This window comes from Vicugna pacos, chromosome 6, assembly GCF_048564905.1.
Source record: "Vicugna pacos chromosome 6, VicPac4, whole genome shotgun sequence".
Taxonomy (NCBI): Eukaryota; Metazoa; Chordata; class Mammalia; order Artiodactyla; family Camelidae; genus Vicugna; species Vicugna pacos.
In genome coordinates, this window is record NC_132992.1 from 82,808,995 (window position 1) to 82,833,651 (window position 24,657).

Below are 24,657 nucleotides of genomic sequence, written 5' to 3' on the forward strand. Positions count from 1 at the left end.
GTCGGGTGTTCAGCAAAGACCTGTGAAGGATGTATTCCTTAGAAAAGCAACAGGGCCGTTTTCAGCAGCCTTATGATAATTTAAAATGACAATGACACTTGCTCATCTTAGACCAGTAAAGGCCTGGGAAACCTTAGAAAGAAAACTCCTAAAAGGTCACACTCTTGCTGGACGATCACTGAGGAGCTGGTTCATAAAAGGCACCCTCTAACAACAAGGTCCTAAGGTACAGCACAGGGAACTATATTCAGTACCTTATAACCACCTGTAATGAAAAAAATATGAAAAAGAATATATATATGTATGACTGAGTCACTATGCTGTGCACCAGAAACTAACACGACATTGCAAATAAACTATACTTTAATTTAAAAGAAAAACACCCTCTTTTTTGGGAGGGAGAGGTCATTAGGTCTATTTATTTATTAGTTTGTTTTTTTTAATGGAGATCCTGGGGGGTGAACCCAGGACCTCGTGCATGCTAAGCATGTGCTCTACCACTTGAGCTATACCCTCCCCCCGAAAAAAGCATCCTCTTAATCAGAGTGAATTTAAATCTGCATCCAAACCATTCGCTGTCGGTGACCAACAATGGCAGATTCGCTCCAGAAGAGACTTTAGGACTATCCAGACCAGCTCCTCCTCCTGGGGCATCCGTTCCACTCACTCTGTGCACCGCCCAGCCCGGACTAGGCAGCCGAGGAGGATGAGTTCTTTTGCTGATGGAAGTCACCTCCTACACACGGGCCATGGGGCAGCCAGCAGCACACCCGTTCGCACTCCCAGCAGCCACTTTCGCAGCCTCTCGGGTCTGTACAAGCACCAACTGGATGTACAAGGCGGGCCCATCACATGCATCATGAAACCCAGAAGCCTTTGTGAGGAAGGTAATTTTCCATCCAGCATCAGAGTCCCCACAGCAGGCTGCATTCAGAGCCCTGCGCGCAGGGCCAGACAAACAGGTCAACAGGGACTGTGTGATGAGGGGGTGGGGTGCACATCCGCATAGGATGACTTCTGGCTCAGAGAGGAAGCCTGAAAACTCAGCCAGACAGGGGCTAAGGGACACCAGGAGGACCCCCAGCAGCCCAGCCCGAGCTGGAGCCCCCTGGGGGTTGGAGGCACGCTCCTCTCGGGTCTCCTTTCCACTCTCCTCTCTCTAGAAAGCCGAGCTGCTTCTTGATAGGAAGGTGTAGGTACTTTTCTGCATTTTGCTCTAAAAGACAGGGACATCCCAGCTAGACCTTATTCCCTGAGTGTTCCAGGGGAGCCACGCAAGCTGTGCAGAACAGGGCTGCCGCCACCCAAAGAACACGCTCAGAGGGTCAGAGCCCAGTACCAAACACTTGATTAAATGCGCACACTCCTTTTCTGGTGTGTGGGGGGGTGCTGTTTCATCTGTGTAGTTCCAGTAATCAACAGGCATCTCTCTCCCTCTTCAAATTGAAGGAAACATCTATATAGCATCCAACACCCAGTTTCTTCACGTACAACAAATGTCAATGATATGCAGATACAAGCACTTCGTGGTAAAACACGAGTCTGCCGGAGTGGATGGTGAACGGGCTTCCCTTCTTGCTTCTGGTTACTCTGCGCTCTGCCTGGGAGGAGGGACCTCACGGGACAGCTCACAGGTGTCTCTCTCAGGTCAGACCTAGTAGACACAGTCTTTGTTGCTCAGAAGGATGATCAGAGAGAAAATAAATCAAGCCGAGTTATCAGTTGATCACAGTCATTCTCCAAGTTCCTACCTGGGCTATGCACTGGGGAATCTGCAAAGAGGCATGGAGCCCCAGCCCCCCAGCCTGACACTAGGGGCCCGGCATACCCTACACCTGCTAACCTCTCTTGGCCGACTTCACTCCCTTCTCGCCTCTGGCATTTCCAGGATGGGCCATCCTTTCTCGTGTCCAGACCTCACCAGGCTAACCTTCTCTGGACAGCCTTCCATGACCAGTCACTGAGCCCCCTTGACATGCTCTGCCCACCTAGGTATCCTTTTATCTTGTATCTCCAGAACCCAACACAGAACTGATGCGTGGTAGGTGTTCAATTAATGTTTGTTGAATAAGTAAATCAGGCATTCCTAAAACAATGAGCAAATTGAGTTTAAAAGAGGTGAAGAAATGTACACATTAAAAACGCAACACACACAAACACACACTCAGGAACACAAACACAAAGGCAAGTCCTTTACAGGCAATGAATACATATCAAAGCTGGTGAAGTCCTCTAAATAAGGTCTGCAGTCTGGTTAATACTTCTGTAGCAAGGTCAATTTCCTGCTTTTAATGATGCAGTTGGGTAAGATGGTATCACGGAGGGAAGCCAAAGGAAGGGTGCAGGGGGTCCTTGTCATGATATTTTTGCAACTTCTGAGTCTGTGATTATTTCCAAATAAAAAGTTTCAAAAAATAAACCAAACAAAAAAAAGCAAGAAGTTCCAGGTACCAAATGAGCAGCAGAGATGAGGGGTTTCAGCCTCCTCCCTGCGGGACCCCATCATGTTCCTGACACACACCTGACACTCCCAGGTTAGGAACAATTCTCGCCCTTTCTTTCCCCCTCTCTTCCCTTCCTCAGGTCTCAGCTGCAGTGTCCTCCCTGCTGGGCGTCCTCCCAGACCACCCGCACTGCAGCCACTTTCCCACAAGCTTACTCACTTCCTTCAGTGCACAGATCGTCATCAGAAACCTCGTGTCTGTTTGTCACCTGTCTTTTCTCACCAGAATGCAGATGCCACAAGAACAGGGACCTCAGCTGTGTGCTTATCCCCAGCGCTAGAGCATCTCCTGGCCCACAATACTTAAGGAATATTTTCTAGTGAATAATGCATATGTTCATGAATTAATAAAGTGTATCAGAAACCAATGCTGAGTGATGCTATTAACCTTAAAGACTTTCTAATAAAAAAAATAATAATAATAATAGCGAGCAAGACCTTTACAAAATACAGCACTTTAACAATGCCTCGTTGGAAATGACTTGAAACACACAACGTGATGTCTGGAGCAGGTGCCTGGAGGAAGCCGACACCCCTGGAGCTGGTGTAATCAGGGAGGATGTCCAGTGGGCAACAGTCTGACAGACACAGAAAGATGGACAGGTTTTTTTAAAGAAACCAAACAGGAAGGAGGGAAGAGGGTATTTCAGAATTGAGAACCAGCAAGAAAGAAAACCTCAGGCATCCAGCCCACATCTGTCCTGTGAGAAAGCTGGTGACCTGTCATGAGCAGTGCTGGGGTCGAGACAGGCCCCGCCCATCAGCTTCTGCTCCAGATAATCAGCTCTGTGTCCAGTAAAATAAGATTTATAAATGTTTATTTTTGTTGTTGTGAATGAATGTTTTCCCGATGGACAGCAGGAATTTAGAGACTGTGCCTCAATAGTTCTGAATTCTTGCCGGCTGGAAGAAAGGCCAGAAGGCTATTTAAAATTAATCAGGGAGAAGCAGGAACCCTTTTCCCTTTGGAGCAAACGCCTCCATTGTGGGGAGGGCCACTTTAGTAAGCACTCACGACCACGCAGACAGAAGTCAAGTTCCTCTTCTTCTTCCTTAGGGGAACCCATGGTATTGGAAAATTCATCCAAGGTCAAACGCATCAGACTAGGATGTTAAGGAATCTGGCTGCTGCTTCAAAAGCCATCTCACAAGTGATACATTCCTACATAACTTCATTTTTTCGTTATGCCCACCATCTAGCTAGACCAATACTGTTGGAGGAGACAAGATCTGGCAAGTTATTAGGAAATTCCAGGAGGGCAGGTTTAAAACTAAACATGTGCATCCCAGCCCCCACCCCAGAAGGTCACAGGTTGGGTGATCTTGAAGCAACCAGTTCTCACCCATAACAGGTCTTCCGAGCCAACCAAGCATGCTGGGTTCAGGTTACTCCCGTAGCCTTCGGTTCTTCCACAGCAGAGAGAGTATTTCAATAAAGTCTTTACCCCACAGAAGCATCTGGCTCCTGAGGCCACTTCATTCCACGTTTAGTCACTAGGGCCAGGCCATCGCACCACCACTCCAAGGCTATGAGAAGTTGGGGCTCCCCTGTTGGTTTGGCTGTGGACCAATGTGTGGGGCATCAGAAGTGCAGGGATATGGGTCTCCCAGCCCACTGGCCCCAGCCGAGTGTAGAGCAGATGGAACAGATCCCAGTCTCCTCCAGATTCCATCAGCTGAGTAGGCATGGGGGCACCAACAAATAAGGAAATATCATGGATGGGAGGGGTAAGGACATGCCTCTGTCTTCTTCCCATCTCCCAGCTTGCCCCACTTTCCAGGCCCGGGGAGGTCCTGTGCTAAAGTGCACTCTAGAGGCAGTTGAAGTGCCTACTCTTCTCACTCCTAGCCTTCCTCAAATCATGGCTAAGAACTCCCATCCTCCCGGCCCACTGAAAGGCAATCCTGGTGTCATATACACATGGCCTTAGTGTCCAAATATCTTTCCAGCAACACCTGGAAAACTCCTGAGTGATTCCCCCTTCTCAGAAACCCGTGCTGAGAAAGCTTCCTTGACTTAGTTTATGAAGTGGGCTTCACCCTCTTGCTCACCTCTTCGGTAAGTTAAGCCAGAAGGCCACAGGAGGTGTGTTCTACACCACTGACCACATGCAAAAGCAGCTCCCTGAAACTCACAGATCTCAGCATCGCAAAGACTGAGAGGAGTGATCTAGCACCTCGAACCTGAGGCTGGAATGCTTATCATTTTGGGCGAGAGGTCACATTCCATCCTGTCCTGTAGATGAAGCTTTGTTGGCGCTACTGACTGGAGGACACTCCTGGAAGCTCCCACTTCAATCTCAACTCCGGGGCTATTGGATGCACAGTAGGCTTAGAACATTGTTCTGCATTGATCGTGAGATTAATTTTAAATCCTATTCCAGGATTTAGGTTTTCATGCAGTGTTTTTTTTCACAGGCTGATTATTTGGGTAGAATACTGGGGTGGTCCCCATCTCATTAGCTTTATGCATTCTTATAAATTATGCACATACACACACGAGAGTTCTGGCTGGCCGGAAATGAGTCACAGTGTGAACACGGCTAAGCACTGGGGCGGAAGAAGTCAGCGAGCAAACGCGGGCACCCCCAACCCCACCCCAACCCGAATCCCACCCCTCAGGAGCCTCCCTGGTGCTCCAGCCTCTAGCGGCTTCCCAGAGCCTCTGGTCCGTCATCTCCACTTATTTTTCCTCCTTTTCACCCATTTTCCTTCCTTGTGTGCCCCTCCCCATAGTCACAACTCACTGAGGCATACAAGTTACTCTGCTTAAAACGGACTGAGATGGGAACATTCAGTCCCCCAGAGGCAGCCACTTTGCTACCAAACATGACTTGGCCAATCTAAAAGGAAACTCCACGTACTTCTCCTCTTTCTCGTTTCTCTTCCAATCGACAGCAAGTGCAGGGGATGTGTTTTTTGCACGGCTGGCTTTCTGGTGCCTCTTGACTGCTCAGACAACTGTCTTCCCCACGAGCACTAACTCTATCCATGTTGGAAAGGCTCCTGGAATCTTAATTAAGGGCCAGTTCTAGGCACTTAGATCAGCGAGGTGAATCAAGACCTAGCCTACCGGGAACCCACACCTAGTGAAAGACGCAGCCTGCAACGGCGGTTACTCTGCAGTTAGGTAAGTGCTGAGATGCAGGTATGAACAGACCGTCCTGAGGGATTGCAAGATGCGAAGTTCCCCTAATTCAAGCAAGTCCTTTAACATGAGACAGAAAATTAGAGGGGGTATGGGGCAGCTGAACAAGAATCTCAACCCCTCTCTGAGTTTTCTCGGTTCAATTATTGTTCCAGTCACCACGCCAAGCTCCTGGGGCAGCAGCACGGTCGGGTGGAACACTGTTCTCATCATTAAAAAACTAAGGCAGAAACGAGGGGAGCACATCTGACTCTTCATCTAGAGAATGGAGAGAAAAACAAGGCTCGCACCTGAAGAGATGATCACAGGCTCAGCACAAAATGAGAGGCAGCGCTCGCTGCTGGAACACTGCTGCTGCTGGTGGCCATAATCCCGATCCAGGCTGGAGCCTGCCGGGGGCTCCCAGCACAGGCAGCCACACTCACCGGCCTCTTCTCCCCAGGCCTCTCACGCCCCAGCCTCAGACACAACCCTCTGCTGGGGAAGAAGGGGAGTGCTGGCCCAGCTGGCCCAGCCCGCCTCTCGCAGAGAATGGTGTGATCGCGGCGCGTTACCTGTCCCAGGTATGCGTACCTGTTCCAGGTACGGGTACCGCGGCCCGCCACCACCTGCTCCAGCTCTGAGCGCCTCGTGGGCAGAAAACATGGTTCCACTACATGTTACATGAGAAACAGGGCTGATTCCGCGCTCAACAAGTACAATCAGGAAATTTCTTATCTGGAAGGGGCTCTCGGAGAGGGTTACGTCCAACCTTTCCATTTTAAAATACAACAATTTACTAAATAATTTCTAAATATAGAGAAATTTAAGGAAAATGTAAAGGGCCTCTAGTCTCACTACCTAAACAGATTAGCCCCATGTAAATGTTAAACAGTAAAGCAAAAGGGACAGATGTGCCCCCCCTTTTTTTTTTAAACAAAAAAGTTCAGGAATGTATAAAAAGTTGTCTGCCCGCCTACCTTGAACCCTTTCTACCTTTATTGTGTGTATCCTGCCAAAAATAACTATAAAAATATAAGCACATATATGCATACACATATATGCACACATATATGACTTAATTTTTTTAACATAAATAGGACCCCACATTCCTGCAACTTGCTTTTTTTCACTCAGAAATGTGCTATGGTCTGAATGGTTGTATCCCCCTAAATCCTAGCATCCAATGTGATGACTTCAGAGGTGAGGCTTTTGGGAGGCAATTAGGTAATACGGATGGAGCCCTCATGAATGAGGTTAGTGCCCTTATAAAGAGCCCCCCACAGAGCCCCCGAGGCCCTTCCACCATGTGCGGATACAAGAAGTCTGTGACCCAGAAGAAGGTCCTCACTAGCCCATGCTGACACCTCGATCTTAGCCTTCCAGCCTCCAGAGCTCTAAGAAACAAATAACTATTTTTTTAAGCCACCTTGTCTGTAGCATTTTGCAAGAGCAGCCTGAATACACTATGATGGACAGCAGTGAACAAAGTTCTCAAACCAGAATACTTGCTTTGTTCTCCCCACATCGTGCTACTTTTATTTTTCAATTTTAATTTTTTTCAGGTCTTTTTGGTGGGGAGGAGGATAATTAGGTTTTTAATTTACTTATCTCTGATGGGGGTACTGGGCATTGAACCCAGGGTGTTGAGCATGCTAAGCTAAGCATGCACTCTGCCATTTGCGCTATATCTTCCCCTCTGCTAGGTCAATGCTTTTGACAGGTATCACCAAATGCCCTCCCAAGGTGCCCCACCAATGTCTCCCTCCAGGAGAACAGAGCAAGGGTGAGGGTGTCTGTTTCCCAACCCCAGCCCAGAATTGGATATTCTCAAGTTTTTTAATATTTACTAGTCAGACTTGTGACAAATGTTATCTCCTTGTTATTTTGACTTGAGCCTTTTTAAACTATGAATGAGGTTGAGAACTCTTTCATTTAGAGGTGAGAAAAACAGACACCAAGCGTGCCCTAACTGGCTTAAAGTCTAATCCTGAGCTAGTTACAGAGAGAAGCCTGGACCAGATCTCACACCTGGGACCACGCCGAGTACACCCTGACCCCCAGCATCAGGAGGAGAGTCGGACAACCAGTGGACAAACTTCTTTCCACCTTCAGGGTTCACCAGGCTGGGTAGGTGGGTGGTTCTCCAGTGCCTGGGTTAGGGCGAGAGCCTCCCTCGGGACCAGCAATGCCAAGGCATGCGACTCCCCTGCCTGACGGGGAATTCTCAGCCTCGTCCTCGGCGCAGGAAGCAGGGCTGTGGGGCTTCTCCTACCCGAGAGATGCCGACTGCAGCTCGAACAGAGAAAGCCTTGCCTCCAGACTACCCGAGGTTCCGAGGTGTTTTTTTCTCCTGTTCACGTCATCTCAAGTCTTAGTCTGTCTGAGAGCAAAGCGGTTCATGTTATGACTGGACCTCCTTCACATTCTTCTTCCTCCTTCTCTGTGGAACTAGAACTTCATTAACTGGGAAAGAAAGCTCCCTGGAGTAGGGAAAGGATCTCTGGCCACGTCCCACAGGCATGGACAGGTGTTCACGGAGCAATGCAGGGATGCGAGCACCTGGTCTAGGCGATGGGCTCAGGTCCTGCGTCTCACTGGTGCTGTGGCCTTGGGTACTTCCCTCTAAGCCTCACTGTCCCCACCTGAATGATGGAAATGACACCAATGCCTGCTTTGCATAATCTGCAGGGTTGTTGTAGGCTAAGTAGATGATGCCCATGACACTGCTTTGAAAACCGTAAAGTTCAACACAATGTAAGATTTTCATGAAAGTCAACAAACTGGTCGCCACTGGCTTCCATGTGGGAAGTTTCCTGTACAAAGCATCCATCCTCAGTCGTGGGGCCAGGGTACGCCCCTGCTCCCAGATGTGCCTGAAGCCGTCCACCTCACACCAAGCACACCAGAGCCAGGCTGATCATCAGAGCATGGACTGAGTCGAGGTTTCACACTGATTGTGCAAAAAAAGTATTTCATAAGCATCCATTTGTACACCAGCTAAACCAGATGTTCAGCTAAGGGACCATCCAGTGACTTTATATTTCTTTGCAAATTAAGAAGCACAGTTCCACTTGCTGGAATTTCTCAGCCAAATGATACTCATTGCACATTAGAATTAAAAAAATAAATGTGGCCATTTTGAAGGGAATCATCCTACAATTAGTATGTGTTTCCCTACTACTTTCTTCAGGAAAAAAAAAGAGTTAAGCACAGTCCAACCTTCCTCCTTATCTCACTTTTACCATCATAAACACTGATTATCCTTCTCAGTCTAGAATCATAAGAACCTGTTCTACCACTCAGAGCTTTGAGACCTGAGGCAAATTATTTAACCTCTTCATGCCTAAGTTTTCTCATCTATAAATGTAAAGCAGATCATACAACCAGGTTCATTAGGAGTATGGCTACGTTAAAAACACAAAGCCAGCAAGGATCAACTTAAAGTTTAGTGTATGGATTCGGAGAAAGCTCTTTTGTCCTCTGAGATATTTTTTGTTTCTTCTTAACGCTTGGCTATATTCCAGATGGCTGAATTTGCTGGCTATGTGAGGCTCACTTGTATGGATATAAATTCCTCTGTGGGCCTTGAAGAACATAACTAAGGCCCTGATGGAACTCATTACACCAACAACCCAAGAATTCTGTTCCAACAGGGAGACTTCAAGCCAGAGCCCTGGAGCAGGCTGGTGGAGACGAACAGAAGATGCAGAGAGAATGGAAGCAAGGACAACGGGAGCCTGTGAGTGAGGAACCGCTTCCCTACGGTGGGTGGTACCCACAGACCAACACCCCAACCAAGCAGGCTTTGTCTTTGTAACAAGAAACCGTCCGATGCCCACTTAGGAAAATGAAATATGAAGGATGACCTCAAACACTGGGACAGCCCACAATGAACACCCAAGAGGGGGAAACCACGTACTGTGGCCACTCCAGAAGGCCCATGTAGGAGGGGCTTAGAGGGGCACTGGATGGCCAAGAAGGGGATGGCTGGGCGACTCCACAGATGTTCCACCTGCAAAACAAACACACTGCATGTTTGTTTGCGTGGCTTACGTTTGTGCGTGAGCTGAGCGTTTAGGGGGCTAGAGCCCCGAGCCGCTCGCTGGTTCAGCCTCTGGAAAGGACAGTACTGAAGACCTCCCTTCAGGTGACTGGTCCACTTTCCTGAAGGATGTAAAGAATTCTCTCATCAGTTCTGCTCACTTGCTCCCACTGAGCTAGGTTTCTAGAGTTCTATGTGTACAACTGAAGGTGTATGGGGTGGGCATCACAGAGCGGTTGATAAATATTTCCGCGCTCTCTCCTTCAAGTACACAGTTGTATGTCAGTTTCCCACCTCACTGAAGTGAGGTGTGGCCACATGACTAGCTCTGGCCAATAGAATGTGAGCGGACACGACACCTGTCACTCCTGGCAGCTTTAAAGAGCCGGCACGTGTTTCATCATTTTCTCCTTTGCCTCAGCCGTGGGGATGGGGAAGGTTCCATCAGCCTCCATCGGGGAATGAGGACAAGGATGACTGAGAGCAGAGCTCCCAGCCAACTTCATAGATGCGTAGAATGAGCAAGAAGTGAACCCTCACTGTTTAACGTCCCTGAGTTCTGGGGGCTCTCTGCTACCCCATAACCTAGGCTACCCTGAGGGACACACACGCACCACTTCGCCACCAGAACATGAGCTTCTTCTAAATGGGTAACTGATGACCAATGGTATTAAGACAGACTGTGGGCCCAGAGTCTGCAGTCTTCAGAACTTGGCGGCTTATGACAGATGTAGACATGTTTTTAATTGTGAGAAACCAAACTCCTTTCCAAAAGGTAAAATTTAAAACTAAACTCTCAAACAATCCCCCAAACCTTCCAATTCCTTTCTTGAGCCCCAGTGAACACGCCCCCAGGTGCAAGGCCAGACATTAAAATCTGCTCCAAATGCATCAGCCACCAGAGGAGGGAAGGCAATCACTTCCATAAACTCCAGTTTCTGACGTTGAAGATTTCTGTTCGACACTCTCCATCAACATGTGTGTCCTCCTCTCAGGTGTCAGGCCGGGCTGGCCAAATGGGAACTCCTTTGTTGGCTACGTTCTTTCCCTGCTGAATCCAGAGTTTTAAAATGTGGTTCCTCAAACATCACTGTGGGTAGACACCCGCCACGGTCAGGTTCAACTCCATTTCTCAATGCCTCCATTTTATTTAATACATAAAACATGAATTAGGAGAACGTTTGCAGTACTCTGCTACACTAAAAAACTCCACAAAGTTTTCCTATAGCAAGATGTATCGGAACATATGCCTTACATAGTTGCAAAGCAGTCTAGGAACACTGGCTAAGCTGTGACAGATAAAGTCTCCCCATTTCTAAAGAACAAGCCCCAGAGACACAGATTCTGTTTACACGAAGCCACTGATTCAATCATTTGGGGTCAGATTTATTGTTTTAGCTGTCATTACCTTTCTCACTTATAAATCAGTATCAATCTAGTCATTTTAGTGACCAAAATAACCATACCATGATCCAATTTCTTAGGTTGCTAAAATGACCAGGTCAGAGTCACAGCTGATGAATCAATTAAATGCCTGGAAATAAACATGAGGGGAAATGTACCATCAACCCACTGGATGTCAAGGCCAAAGGCCCCGCCTACCACCCATATCCGCACCTCAGGCCTTAAAATTTGTATCTAAACTTTTACTTCCCAAGGTGCCCAGGGCCAATCTCTAAGAACTCTGATGTGTGTGTTGCAGAAACACTTGGATGTAATAGTCAATTAAATTATTAATGAAAGAACTATACAAATAAAAGCATCGTGCTCTTTTATGCAGTAATAATTATTACCGTAAGCAAGGCAAATTGAATAACAAGAATCATCAGACAGTTCAGTGATGATAAGCTAACAATTTCCGGCAATCAGACCAAACATCTCTGCTCAAGCTGTTTAATAAAATAAATAGCAGCTTGTTGACATTTTTGTTCAGTTAAGCACACATACATCCAGAGGCTACTCATGTGTCCCGGGTAGAAGGGCGAGAAAAGAAACAGACACTGAGTGATACAAGAGTGGAACCACTTACAATGGGGGCAGTGCAGCTATTTCCATAAGAAAAGAATGAATCCTATAAACTGTCCCAGAATCGAATGACATAATTTGTCTTTTTATACCCACGCTGTATATACATATGCGTTACATGAATATACATATATATGTGTGTGTATGTGTGTGTGTATATATATAATAACAGATTCTTATAAGTATGTCTCAGGTACTTTCATGTGAGGTTTAAGATAAAGTTAAATGCGATCATAATAACACGCTGTCACTATTTAGAAGTATTCATTAAGCACCCAACTACTGATCACTCAGGCCTACACACTTTGCAAAAAGAGCAAACCATTCCCTTATTTACCCTAGAGGGCACAGTGAAAGGAACACTCTAGAAATCATGCAGGCTTCAAGCAGACCTCGGCATGGCCCGGGTCTCTGCCCGTTCACCCAAGACTGATACAAAAGGGAAGCTGTCCGCTCACGGATCAAACTAATCACAGAGAACGTCTGTTCAATTCTAACTGACAGGTAGTTTGGACCTTCCAGTCGCTAGTACAACAAATTTCCTGCCTCTTTTTGTTCACCTGGAAAAAATACGTTTTATATCTGAGGCAATGATCCCCTCTGGTATTCAGGGGGGAAAAGTCAAAGGCAGTGACGTCTCCACGGCTTCCAGCAGGAATCAAGTAATGCTGAAGAGTGGACTTAACCTGCTTGCCGCCATGTGTGTCCCACTCACAAACACACACACCTTCTACCAGGTCTGAGTGTGGGTTGAAAGTCCAGCCGTTCAGAGGCCCGGTGGCTGGGCGTGGGGGGGGATCACACCCCGTACAAAGGCGCCATCCTCTCCTTCGTTAGGAGCTGCCCTGTTAATAAGGCCAGTTTGGAAGCCCTTCTCTTTCAAGGAGCATCAGTTTCAAAACAGCTCTTCCTCTTCAGACTCTGGGAGGCGTCCCTGCTCGGAATGGCAATTATTTCTTTGAACCTAATTCTGTCCTGTTAACCTAAAAACCTCTCACCTGTGCTACGTTGCTACCACCACCAATGGAGCTGCGAGATTTGAGCACAGCTCTGAGTTTGGACTCAAAAGACGCGGTCCCTGGTTAATGCCCAGATATCCATTTTGGGAGTTCACAGGCATAGACCAGAGTGAGAGGAAAATAAACGTGGACACATACATGAATCCACTATAGGGAAGCAGGCAGCACAATATAGCACTGTTTCGGTGGGAGAAAGAGTGACAGCTCACCCTCTGCCTTTGCAGGGGAGATGGGGTCTGCCAGATTTCCACCAGCAGACGAACGGATGACTATATATTCCCACTCCGGAATGCTGCGGACACATGCCTGCTCATCTTTCCAAACGCCTTTTCCTCCTCCTCCTCCTCCTCCTCAAATCAGGAAGAAAGTCTTAATTGCTGGTACGCCTCTAACACTTGCTAATCTCCTTTTTAATAAGGAGGATAAGCCACAGGCTGCGGACCTCCAGTCAACTGTAGTCGGAGCCGGGAAGGAGCATAGCGGGAGCGGAGGGCGGTACCAAGGAGAGGGGGCCAGAGAAGCCAAGGCAAGGAGGCTCCCAGACAGTGAATTTGCACCACAATAAAATTTCAAAAATAGTTTCAAGAGAGGCAGAGGTTGCCAGCTTCTTATATTCCCAAGTAAGGATACTGAAAGTCACTATCTTGAGCTTATTTTTCTCTTTGCCTTCTACTGGGGGAAGTTCTTGTTTGAACACTTATTTGTACACATTTGTCTGGCTCTCCCCCCACCCCCCGCCATCCCCCAGGAGACTGTAAACTCAAGCAGGGCACCTCCACACCCCTCTGCCCTCCACACAGGAGGCCCCTGGTGTCCAGGAACCACTGGAATAGACAGACTGGATCCTGAATCTGAGAACTATTACTTATTTTCTCATTTCACTTGAGAATGTTTCACATTTCCTTATCTTCCTTTAGAGAATTTCTGTGAAACACCTTTTCTAAGGTGATATAACTATACGGCCAGCTCAGGGGAAAAAAAAAAAAAACCCAACACATTTTACATCGGATTCATTTCAACCCTTGGTAAGAAAGCAGTATGTATGCTTCTAATGGAAACGAATTCTAACAAAAGGGTATATTCACACTTCCAGCCTAGGGGGCTGACCTACCATAGCCAAGAATACATGTGCAAGGAATGTGAATGGCGCCTTTTGCAGGCAGGAGCAGCAGAAGGAGCAAGTAAGCAAGGATTTCCACCCATTCATCTTGACATGAACCTACCCCTCTGCTAGCCAAGATGACGGTTCTGAAGAGAACCACCTTGCAGAGTCAGGACCCGCACCAGGGCTTTCGGCAACAGCTGAGGATTTAGACCAGCTTAATTTCTGAATTCTTGGAAAACAAAGATCACGTATATTAAGGTGGCCCGCACAGTAAAATTCATCCTTATCCCTTGAGGCCAGAGCTCTGTACCTGGCCTCTCCAACACTGGGAAGCAGCTTGCAAAGGGCCTTCAACATCAAGAGCTGTTTGTTGGATGAACAAATGAATGAACTCTCCTATTTACCTTGGGTTTTTGGGGTTTTTTTTTTACTTTTTTTCAATTATTCTTTTTTTGAGCATTTTTTAATAATGTCACATTTCGGGCAGGTAGGTAATTAGGTTTCTAATTATTTATTTTTTATGGAGGTACTGGGGACTGAACCCAGGACCTTGTGCAGGCTAGGCACACACTCTTGCCATTGAGCTATACACACCCCCGTCTACTTTGGTATCTTTTTGGTACACAGAAACAACTGACTGAGAAATCTTTGTGATTAATTCTCATTAAATAAAAGATGGATTTTAATCTCATTTCCAATTATTAACCAGGACCATATTTTTAAAAAATTTACACATATATCTACCTCATTTATTTTGGGGTTGGGGGGCATTAGGTTTATTTATTTTAGTGTTCTTGGGGGGAAGTAATTAAATTTATTTATTTAGCTATTTTTGTAATGGAGGTGCTGGGGATTGAACCCAGGACCTCGTGCATGCTAAGCATGCACTCTACCACTTGAGCTATACCCTCCCCCTCCAGGGCCATACATTCTTAAGTAATAGAGATTATAATCATTGCAAAAGCTACCATAAAATGAGTATGTACTATCTGCCAAGCTCTGTGCCAACTACTTTATTTTTATTTACCTATGTTTTATTGAAGTACAGTTGATATACAATATTATATTAGTTTCAAGTGCACAACACAGTGATCCGACAGCTGAACACATTATGAAAGGATCGCTACAACAAGCCCAGTGACCATCTGTCATCACACAAAACTACTGCATGTTATTGACCATATTCCTTATGCTGTATGTCATCCCTGGGACCTACTTGCCTTATGGCTGGAAGTCTGTAGCTCTTAATCCCCTTCACCTGTTTCATCCCGTCGCGCCCCCCCACCCCTGTGCCCAATATTTTACAAGAATTATTTTATTTAATTCTTATGCTAATTCTATAAGGTAGATCTCATTAGCTCCATTTTACAGATGGGAAAATGAAAGCTCGACACCTTACATTATTTTCTAGGAATTCACAGCTCAGAAATCACACCCAAGACACTCAGCTGGAAAGAGAAGGAACAGGAATCTGAAACTCTGACTGATATTCTCACCCTAACATCCACTGCCTCACCCTGGGACCCCTGGGCCACTTGGCTAAAATCAACCCTGCCGTTAAGTCACAGCTTTTATGGAACATGCACTCTAACTGGCACTGCTGAACACCCAGGCTATCCCCTCTTTCCTAGAAGCCAGTGTTGTTTTCATTCTGTTTTCAAGTCCTGTTCCAGCTCTACACCCGCTCTCTCAGGAGCCCCAGCATCAGCCCTCAGGCCTTGGCCCCACCAGCGCAGTCACTCTGTCCAACTGGACGAAGCCGCTTCCCTCAGGACAGCGGTGCAATTCCAAAACGGTTTATGAGGGGCCAGAACTCTGAACTTGTTTTAAAGAAAGCAAGCCCTCCAGAGCTCGCAAATCTCTTTCCCTTGCTTTAGTCTGTGAGGACAATGGGACAAACGTCACTGTGGAAGCTGTCCCCCTCCCTCTGCCTTGGGGGAATGTCTTGCTTTGGGACCTTCAGTTGGGATCTCTGCAGCCCCTCAGTTTCCCGATACACAGAATACAAACCCTCACCTACCTCACAAAATGAGTGTGACGACCCAGTGAGATGGTAAAAATACTCTGAGGAAAAAAAAATTCAATGCCTTCCACAACAGAAGTGTTAATATCATAGCTTTTCCAAATAGTGTGGGTTCTGGCGAATCCTGCTGGGCATTTATGTATTTATGAGGCCAAAGCACAGGTTCAGAAACTCGGTTGCATACATGGGGATTTCCATTTAATGAAACGTTTCCGGGAAACACCTTACAGCCACTACCAAACGTGCTAACCGGGCAGCAGACCCAGGAAAACTCCCTGTGGGTCTACGCATCGGTCCCTGGGAGAGTTTTTTGTTTTGTTTAACACTTGGACCCCATTTATGACTCAAGCATAACTTCCCTTGGCGTTAAAGTAACTGGGAACTGAGATGAATTGCCCAATTTTTAATTACATTTGGCCTCTTTGCACCCCGTGTTGTAAGCGCCCTGTGTATCAGGGCAGCGTGACAACAAGTGATCTGTCGTCGGCTGTTCTGAAAGAGCTTTGGTGTCTGCACAGTTTACAGTCACTAAAATAAGGGGTTCTACCTTTCTAAGAATCTAACACACACACTCTGTGTGTGGCTCTACAAATAATGTGACCGTCACAGGAAAACATACTGGACTGAGTTTCTTGACTATTCATACACCCTCTAACCTGTCCAGCTGTCTCTGGCTCTCCAGGCATCAGACTCCATTTTGAACATGGATTTCTTTTTTCCTTTCTGGAGTCTCTTATTCTCTCCATTGTATTCATTCACAGGAGGGAAAAAAAGGCCTCATAAATGTCATTTCATATTCCAAGCAATTTGCTATAGGCAACCACACCATTACTTTGTACAAATAAATTTACATAAATCATTATTAGAATGTTTTATCTTAGCAACATTATTTGGTTCCCAGAGCACAAATTAAATGCATGCTTAAAGCAGAATATTTGAAAGTTATCCCTATATTGTTTATGACACGGGATTAGAAATTTCCATCTAATTTTTCTTTCATAATAGAATTCCTTTAGTTTTATTTGTACATTTAGGAACCACATGCATAATTTTCCTGAGTGGGGTGCGGTTTGAAGCAAGCAATGCAATAGATGACTCTGCCACATTTGGTTCATTTTTCAGGGACTGTTCCCTTTGATTCCATGGGGTCGGTTTTGAACAGTGATTAGGAAAGCCAGGAACCAGGGAAATTAATACCATCTCATGAGTAGATGGGTTTCTGTTTGATATTATTCTACAAGCAAGCTGGTCTTTGGTTGTGATTTGGCTTTTATTTTTTTTTTCCACTAAACAAATTTGTAAATAAACTCCCCGAAAATGGAGCCCAGTTTCTATTTGCTGTGTCCGAGAGAAGCCTGTTTGGATCAACTGCACGGTACATGGCAAGTCTTCACCGGCTGGAGTTCCACCCCACCCTAGATTTCAAAATAACATCTTTTTTCCCTAAGTAAAATGCAGTGCCCATTTTTAAAACAAGCTGCAGTTGTCAACAACAGGGGAGAGGGTGGAAAGGGACCGCCTCGTAGTCAGGAGCTGTGCTCGCCAGCCCTGGTCCTGCTACCTGCTGGCTCTGTAGAATCACTTCCTGATTCTACGACTGGCCTTCTCATTGGGGTCATCAGGGGCTGGACTCACCAATCAGGGCTGCGAGCTTCCACCATGGCGTGGTCCAGGAACAGATCCCCAGGCCAGTGTTAGGGAAGCGGGGCCCCACCTGGTCGAAGGCCCAGTCCTTGTAAAGGATGAGCGAGGCAGTCACACGGCGCACTTAAGAGCAGGCCAGACCTGGGTTCAGAGCAAAGCGGTGCCACTCGCTAGCTCTGTGATCACGCACAATTTAAAGCTTTCTGCATCTGTTACCTCATCTTAAAGTGAGGTCACTTGTGTCTACTTCACAAGTTTGTTTGGGGGATTAAATGAAACAATGCGAGCAAAAGCTTACAACACTGTGACTGTAAGAAGCAGCTCGATAAACAGCAACTAACATTAATCTTCAAGGATGACCAGTGGGGTCAAGCTGGGGTGATCACATCATGTATTGTCCACAGCAGCATATTTCTGGGTGTGAAGAAAGGACTGTATGGTAACTATGTCAGGTCAAATGGCGACGGCTACGAGGGCCTCAAGCACACCTGGGTGTGTGTGACTATCCTGGCTCCAGGCTATCACCATTCAAGACCCAGTAAAGAAACTGGTTACATATTTTACAGTTTGTTATATCTTTTAAAGATCTTTCCTACTCCTTATTTGAGCTTTTCATAAACTGTGAAATGCAGGTCTGCGTTAATTACCCTTTGATGATGAGCAGACAAAAGCACAGGCCAAGTTTGGGCTTCTCCACAGTGACACTGTGCTGTGGGGTCAGTAAGGACCCGAAGCAACCCTCATACTCCTGCCTGCTTCCCAGCCTCCCAGCAGCGAGACAGAGGTACGTGGCTAGTTCTGGCCAATGAACTGTGGACGTGGAATTAGTCTGAGTCACTTCTAGTCTAAGGCACCTAAGAACGGGTGTGTGTTCTCAACTCTTTTTTTCACATGACAAAGCAACCAGGAAGCCACTTTTTGAAATGCAGGTGTCACAAGATGGGGGAGGCTTGAAACCTCAAAACGCTGGAGGCAGGACAGCCACCCTGGTGCAGTCCAACTCTGGGTGGGTGAGAAATAAACTTTTATTGCACTAGGCCCTGAGATTTGGGGTGTGCTTTTCACCCTTGTAGACCACAGCCTGCCCTGGCTCAGCTAGCTAGGAGGACTAGAACCCACATCTCCAAACTCTTCCCAGTTTCCACTCAACAGTATCATAAAAATCCCACTAGGATTGGGGAAATACTGCCAAGATTAAATGCCATAGCTTACACATGGCAAGTCTTCAATGCTTACTTGATTTAAAACAAAATACTTATTTGGTTTAAAATAAAACAGTTCACACCCAGTGCCAAGTAAAAAGAAAAAAGTTCCAAAATCCAGGCTGACTTGTTCCAACACTTACATTAACCCAGGAAGCCTGGATGCCTTACTTTAAAGGCACCTAAGAATCGGGTTCCTGAAATGAAATAGCTTCAATGTCATAGCTAGCTTTAACTGAACGTTAAGTAGATGAACAGAAAAATCCAACTTGAGTATGACCAATTCTCCATCGTAGTCTGGAACATTCCTCTCTTGCTTATTCAAATCCCACTCACCCTTCAATTCTATTTTCTTTATGAAGGAAAAAAGTTTCACATCTCAAATGTTGCAAACATTTGTGCCCACAATTGCCTGGGCCAGAGGATGGCAATTTTTTTTTTAATGTAAAAGAACAGAAAGTAAATGCTTTCTGGTTTCTGAGGCACCTATTTCAACTCTGCCCTTGTAACGTAAAAGCTGCTACAGGTAACCCAGAAATGAATGAACACGACTGTGTTCCAGTTAAAACTTAATTTAGGGACATCAAAACCTCAATTCCATATAATTTTTATGAGGCAAAAAATATAATCTTTTAATTTCTTCCAATCACTTAAAAATGTAAGAATCATCACAGCCTGTCCATCTCAAGCAAGCAGAGGGCCATACCTGGCTAGCCGGCCGCAGCCCACCCACCGGGGCTTAGAAGAGGCAGGGCAACAACTGATGAGGCAACCGCTTTCTTGGGAGCAGAACACAAACACTATTATTCTCATTCTTCCACTTCCTGGTGGCTGGTGAGCCAGGGGTCTGATTCCAGGAAGGCCTGAGCTCCTGGATCGGCGGGGCTGTCAGTTCCAGAAGCACCAGCGCATGTGAAGGCAGGTGGGGTGGGTGTGGCCTCATGGGACAGACAGAGCGTTGGCAGGAGACCCTCACAGCACCCTCAAGACCCAGGGCAGGAAGCAGCCGCTGCTTTATCCACTCCAGCGAGCAGAGTTTGCGGGGGCCACCGCAAGATGACAGCCCACCAGGCTCCCATCCCCGCCCACGACCACAGCTTCAGCCTTGAGACCCTCCTTGAATTCTGGCTTTCAGAACTCCAGGTTCACTCCTGGTATCAACACACAAACTCATGTTCCTAGCTGCTGCCTCCCACCCATCAATTCCACTTCTCAGCTAGGAATCACATCTTGTGAATCACCAGGTTCTGACCTCACACGGGATCTGGCTCAGCCCGGGGCCCTGTCAAGCCACACCTGCCAGGCAGAGCGCCGGGCTGAGAGGGGCAGATGTGTGAGAGAAGAGTGAACAATCAGGTAGACAGGGAGAGGCCAGGCAGGGACAAGCCCAAAGAAACAGAAGGCCGGCAGGTAGCAGCCAAACCAGGACCGGGGCAACAGTGACTGGGGCCCCCTGCAGGAAGCCATCAGCAAAGCAACCCTGTAACAGGGCAGGTGGGGTTTCCCCACAGAAACCTTAAGGGATCCAGTCCCTGAGCGGAGCCTGGTTCAGGCTAGGACAGGAGTCAGGGTCCTCCAAGCTCTGTCTGGTCCAGGCAGCCAGGGTCCTCACTGGCCAGGCTCCCAGCGGGCTCAGTCCCACCCTCCTGGCCAGGCCAGGCTGCTCCTCTTCCTTCCTGGCTGAATGATTCTCAGTGACAAAGCCCACCTGAGGCCCTGCCTCTTCCATGAATTCTTCCCTAATTATTCCAATTCCAGTCCTCAAAGTCCCTGAACATGAGAGTTACCATTAGCACACAGCCCCAGCAGGAAGCTGAGCTCCACCATCCACCATCTTCTTACAAGTGAGTGTTGGCTCTTTGGCTCAGGTGTGAGCTGCCTGAGGATGCAGCTTACATTTTTAATGTCTTAGTTTTTTTTTAATCTCCATCTGCCCCAAGAACACATAACAGATACTCAATAATACTTATTAAACTCAACTAAAAGGTCCAACTTAGATAGACTAATATAATTCAGGTGAAGTATTGTATTATGAGAAAGAAAATGAGTTAGAGGAGCTACATACAGTAGATGCTCGTTTCTGTGTGAAAATTCCCAGCAGCGTTCCTGCTGCATTGTGTATGACACACACCAAAATTTTACATAAAGATGTGGCTCAACATTCTCATTATCTTAATGCCTAAATTGACTGACCACAACGTCAGTCTGATCAGCTGCATAAATTGATCACTAAGAAGACTGGGAGGAAGAGGGGGTGGTTATCAATTGATGGAGAAACAATCAATTTGGCATTTGCATTTAAATATAGCTTTGGAATTTCATTTGTTCAGTGCAGTCTCCATGAGGGGCAAGCCAGCTGGTTACCTGAGTCAGAATGGGTCCAGGAAACCGAGGTCAGCATTGCTCCAGTCACAGCAAGGACAGAGAGGCCTCCATGATCTCGAGAACGCTGGCCCTCTGGGAGATGATGCGTTTAGTGGCTGGTGGAGAGGAGCAGAAGAAAGACGGGGTTAGAGCAGGGGAGGAGAGAGAACCCTTGCAAGCACAGTGGATGTCATCTCTGGCCTGACTCTCTAAAAGATGCCACACTTCAATGAAAATGCCAATTGCAACAGTGCCTCTTTATTTCTTGAAAAGTTATTGAAGCATTGGGTCCTTCCCGATGGAGTGTTCTTGAAACTGCCTCACGGGGCATAAAAGGACCCAGAGATTTGAAAATACATGCCATAGATATTGTGAGATGATCTTATTTTGCTACAGCGGCCATTGAGACATTTGTGAGATGATTTTATTTTACTATAGCTGCCACTGAAACACTTGACTAGATAAAGGAAAAACACCAGAGCACCAGGAAGCATTCAAGGCCAGGCACCAAGCACACCAGCCTTGCTCCTCTGGGTAGACCAGATACACAGGCTGCAAAGTCAATGACTCTCTGTTCTGTTACTGTAAAATAAAATTACTTCGGCTCAATTCCTGGGGGGAAAGATCCCATCAAGCTAAAGCTCACAAAATGGGCTGCAAGTTTGGGGGCTACAGTCAACCAACGAGCTTGCAATATAGGAAAGTCGGTACATGAGACAGATTGCATAATGATTTCTGATGGAAGATTTTTTTCTTTTTTGGCTTCCACCTCAGGCAAGACACATCAGTAGATTGTCTGATGAAAAGAATGGTATTAGCCTAGGAGCTTCTGAGTGAGAATGTTAGGAAATTAATTCATTAGGACAGCGGTTCTCAAACTGTGGTCCCAAGGAAGGCAGCATCACTACCATCTGAGAGTCCGTTAGAAACACAAATTCTTGGCCCCGCCCGAGCTCTGCAGAATCTGAATATGTGGCGGTGGGGCTGGGAGATCTGTCTTAGCAAGCCCTCCAAGTGATTCTGCTACACCTTCAATCGTTAACTCATCCACGCAACCAAAGACACTGAATCTGTTGTTATAAAATGAAATCACCCTACTCTACTGCATATTCCACTTCAATTAAGGCCACAGTATGGGGCTAAGGATTGGGGAGGGGGCAAGGGTCAGAGAGAGAAGCTGATGACATCCCTGCCTCTGAGAAATGTACTGCCCACTACGGGAGTCAAGACAGGTAGACAGGCAGCTCAGACAGAGGCAGGCCATTATTTCCTCTAACAAACAGGAGGCTTCAAAGGGGACAGTTGTTTCTGGTTGGGGTGGGGAGGCAGGTAAAAGGAAGCATCGAGAAGACAATACTAAGGGCCTTGAGATCTCGAAGGGATTTTGGCCGGCGGGAATAGGCAGACACGGAAGCAAAGGCCCAGAGGTGAGGACACAAGAGGGCTACTCAGGTGCACAGGGGAGTCAGGTCTGGCTGAGAAACGTGAAGGTGAGCTGGGTGAGACAGGTTACTTCCAAGCACAGTCAAGTAAACGTGAGGGGCACGGCTCCTCTTTCTGCTGTGAAGACTGCCCAGTGGCCTATGTCTAGACGCTGATGTCTGATAAACCAGGCGATTTAATGATTTCTAAGTCCAGGCTGCGTTTCTGTACATTTTGCACTGCATTTTCTAGAGGGGAGCACCCCAGCTGCTTCAAGGATAAACGGCTGAAGGTTTGCCCTGGAGGAAGACACAAAAGAAAATTTTAAAGTAGGCGTAAGAATCTGGAGGTCACAGTTGCCTCGGGCCATTCTGCAAAGGGGCAAAATGTTACCACACCTAAAAAGCCCCTGAGGACATTGATGGTTTTCGCTTTATAAAACACCTCTAGTGGGGAGTGGTGTGCCTCAGTCCCAAGAAAAAGTCAAACCAGGAGGTGGGAGAAATGGGTAAAGGGGGTCAAAAGGTACAGACTTCGAGTTACAAAATAGATCAGGGATTGATCAGCACGGTGACTATAGTTACCAACACCATGTTGCATACTTTTAAGTTGTTAAGAAAAGAGATCTTAAAAGTTCTTATCGCAAGAAAAAAATAATTGTTAACTATGCAAAGTGTTAGATGTTAACTCGACATAACTGTGATTACTTCACAACGTACACAAACATCGGATCGTTATGTCGTATACCCGGAACTAACAATTTTATGTCAATTATACCTCAATTTTTAAAAATGTAAACCTGCAAAAAAAAAAAAAAAAGGAAAGAAAGAAAAGAAAGAAATCTTAAACCAATGCTCAACACCTCCAATGCGAGAAAAAAGACTACTTTTCATGATCAGGAAGGTATGGCTTTTGCTTCTAGAAAACTGACATGAACAGAGGGCTTTATTTCCCGGTGCTGCTAGATGAATGACAGGAAACTGAAAATGTTTTTGATGTCAGGCAAGGCTCTGATGGGAATGGAGATGGATTCAGAACCGGTTGCTCACCCCAGTTCTGCCATCTGCATCATTACAGGCAAGACACTCAACTTCCTCAACCTCAATTTTTCAACAAGACGCTGACTTGTACCACCTTTGAAATTTAAATAAGAAAATAGACAAGAAGTTGCTATGACTATACTTCAATAAAAAGATTTTTTTAAAAAAATTCCTATGAAAATTATACAGTACAATACTACACGGGTGTATTTTTATTATATATATAATTATAATCTCCTCCTCATGAAGACATTTGGGTGCCAATTAATACTAGTCACTGTACTGGTCTTTGAAAATATAAAAGTAAAATGTTTCTTATGCCCTTCAGACTCTGCTTTTAAATATTTGCAGATACGGCAGTTCTAAGGCACAAACTTGGCATCAACCAACCATCCTCCCAAGAAACATTTCAAAGTAAATTTTTTACTTCTCATTTTTTTAAAAAAAAAATTTGACTCCTCTGACCACGACAGAATATCCAGTTATCTTTCAGCAGCTCCCAGCGAGCACAACATAGTCTGCAGCAACAGAGACATAAGACGGTGATAATTTATCATCGCTCAGTAGTTTAGTCCCAGATGGACCATTTACTAATTTATTTCCATATGTAACTGGCGGAGAGATTAATCAGGCTTCCAACTCAGAAACCTGAATTGTGCTTTATTCCCGTCACAGCCTAACCCTGGGCAAGAAGAAGTACATGTTTACACAGAAAACCAAGAGTTCCTCCTAAAGCCTGTGGATTTCAGATGCAGTCCTTTAAACACACACACACACACACACACACACACATGCACGCACACCCAGGCACAGCCTGCTCCTGCCAACTTGGAGGGCTGGTTCTTTCTTTAGACACTAATGGGCTTCCCTTAGGAGCTGTGTCTGGTAGAACCACAGGCAGAAGTAAGACCAGAAATGCAGCGCCAGCTCAGGCCCAGTCGCAGCCCCAGTCCCCTCCCTGTGTGCAAGCTCGGGGGCTCGTATTTCTGAAACTGAAGAGATCTTTCTGCCACGGTGCTACGCCCAGCTGGCCTGCCTGTGCAGCGCCCAGGCACTGGAAAGTATGTGCTTTCTTTTTTCCACTCTTTTTAAGGGTCTGAACTTGACTGAATTCAGCAGCTGCCCGTAGCCTCTGTGA

General features: G+C 46.4%; 1 protein-coding gene across 5 annotated transcripts in view; it reads right to left on the reverse strand.

Annotated features, from left to right (window-relative positions):
• FOXN3 (forkhead box N3) overlaps positions 1–24,657 on the reverse strand; it is a 364,903-nt gene that overhangs the window by 245,797 nt on the left and 94,449 nt on the right. For 4 of the 5 annotated variants that reach the window (XM_072963564.1, XM_031679324.2, XM_031679322.2 and 1 more), the window contains exon 2: positions 21,058–21,173. The exons of the other annotated variant lie outside the window; for it this stretch is intronic. The gene's annotated coding sequence lies outside the window, so the exon portion shown is untranslated. The remainder of the gene's footprint in view (positions 1–21,057; positions 21,174–24,657) is intronic. 5 annotated transcript variants of the gene reach the window in all.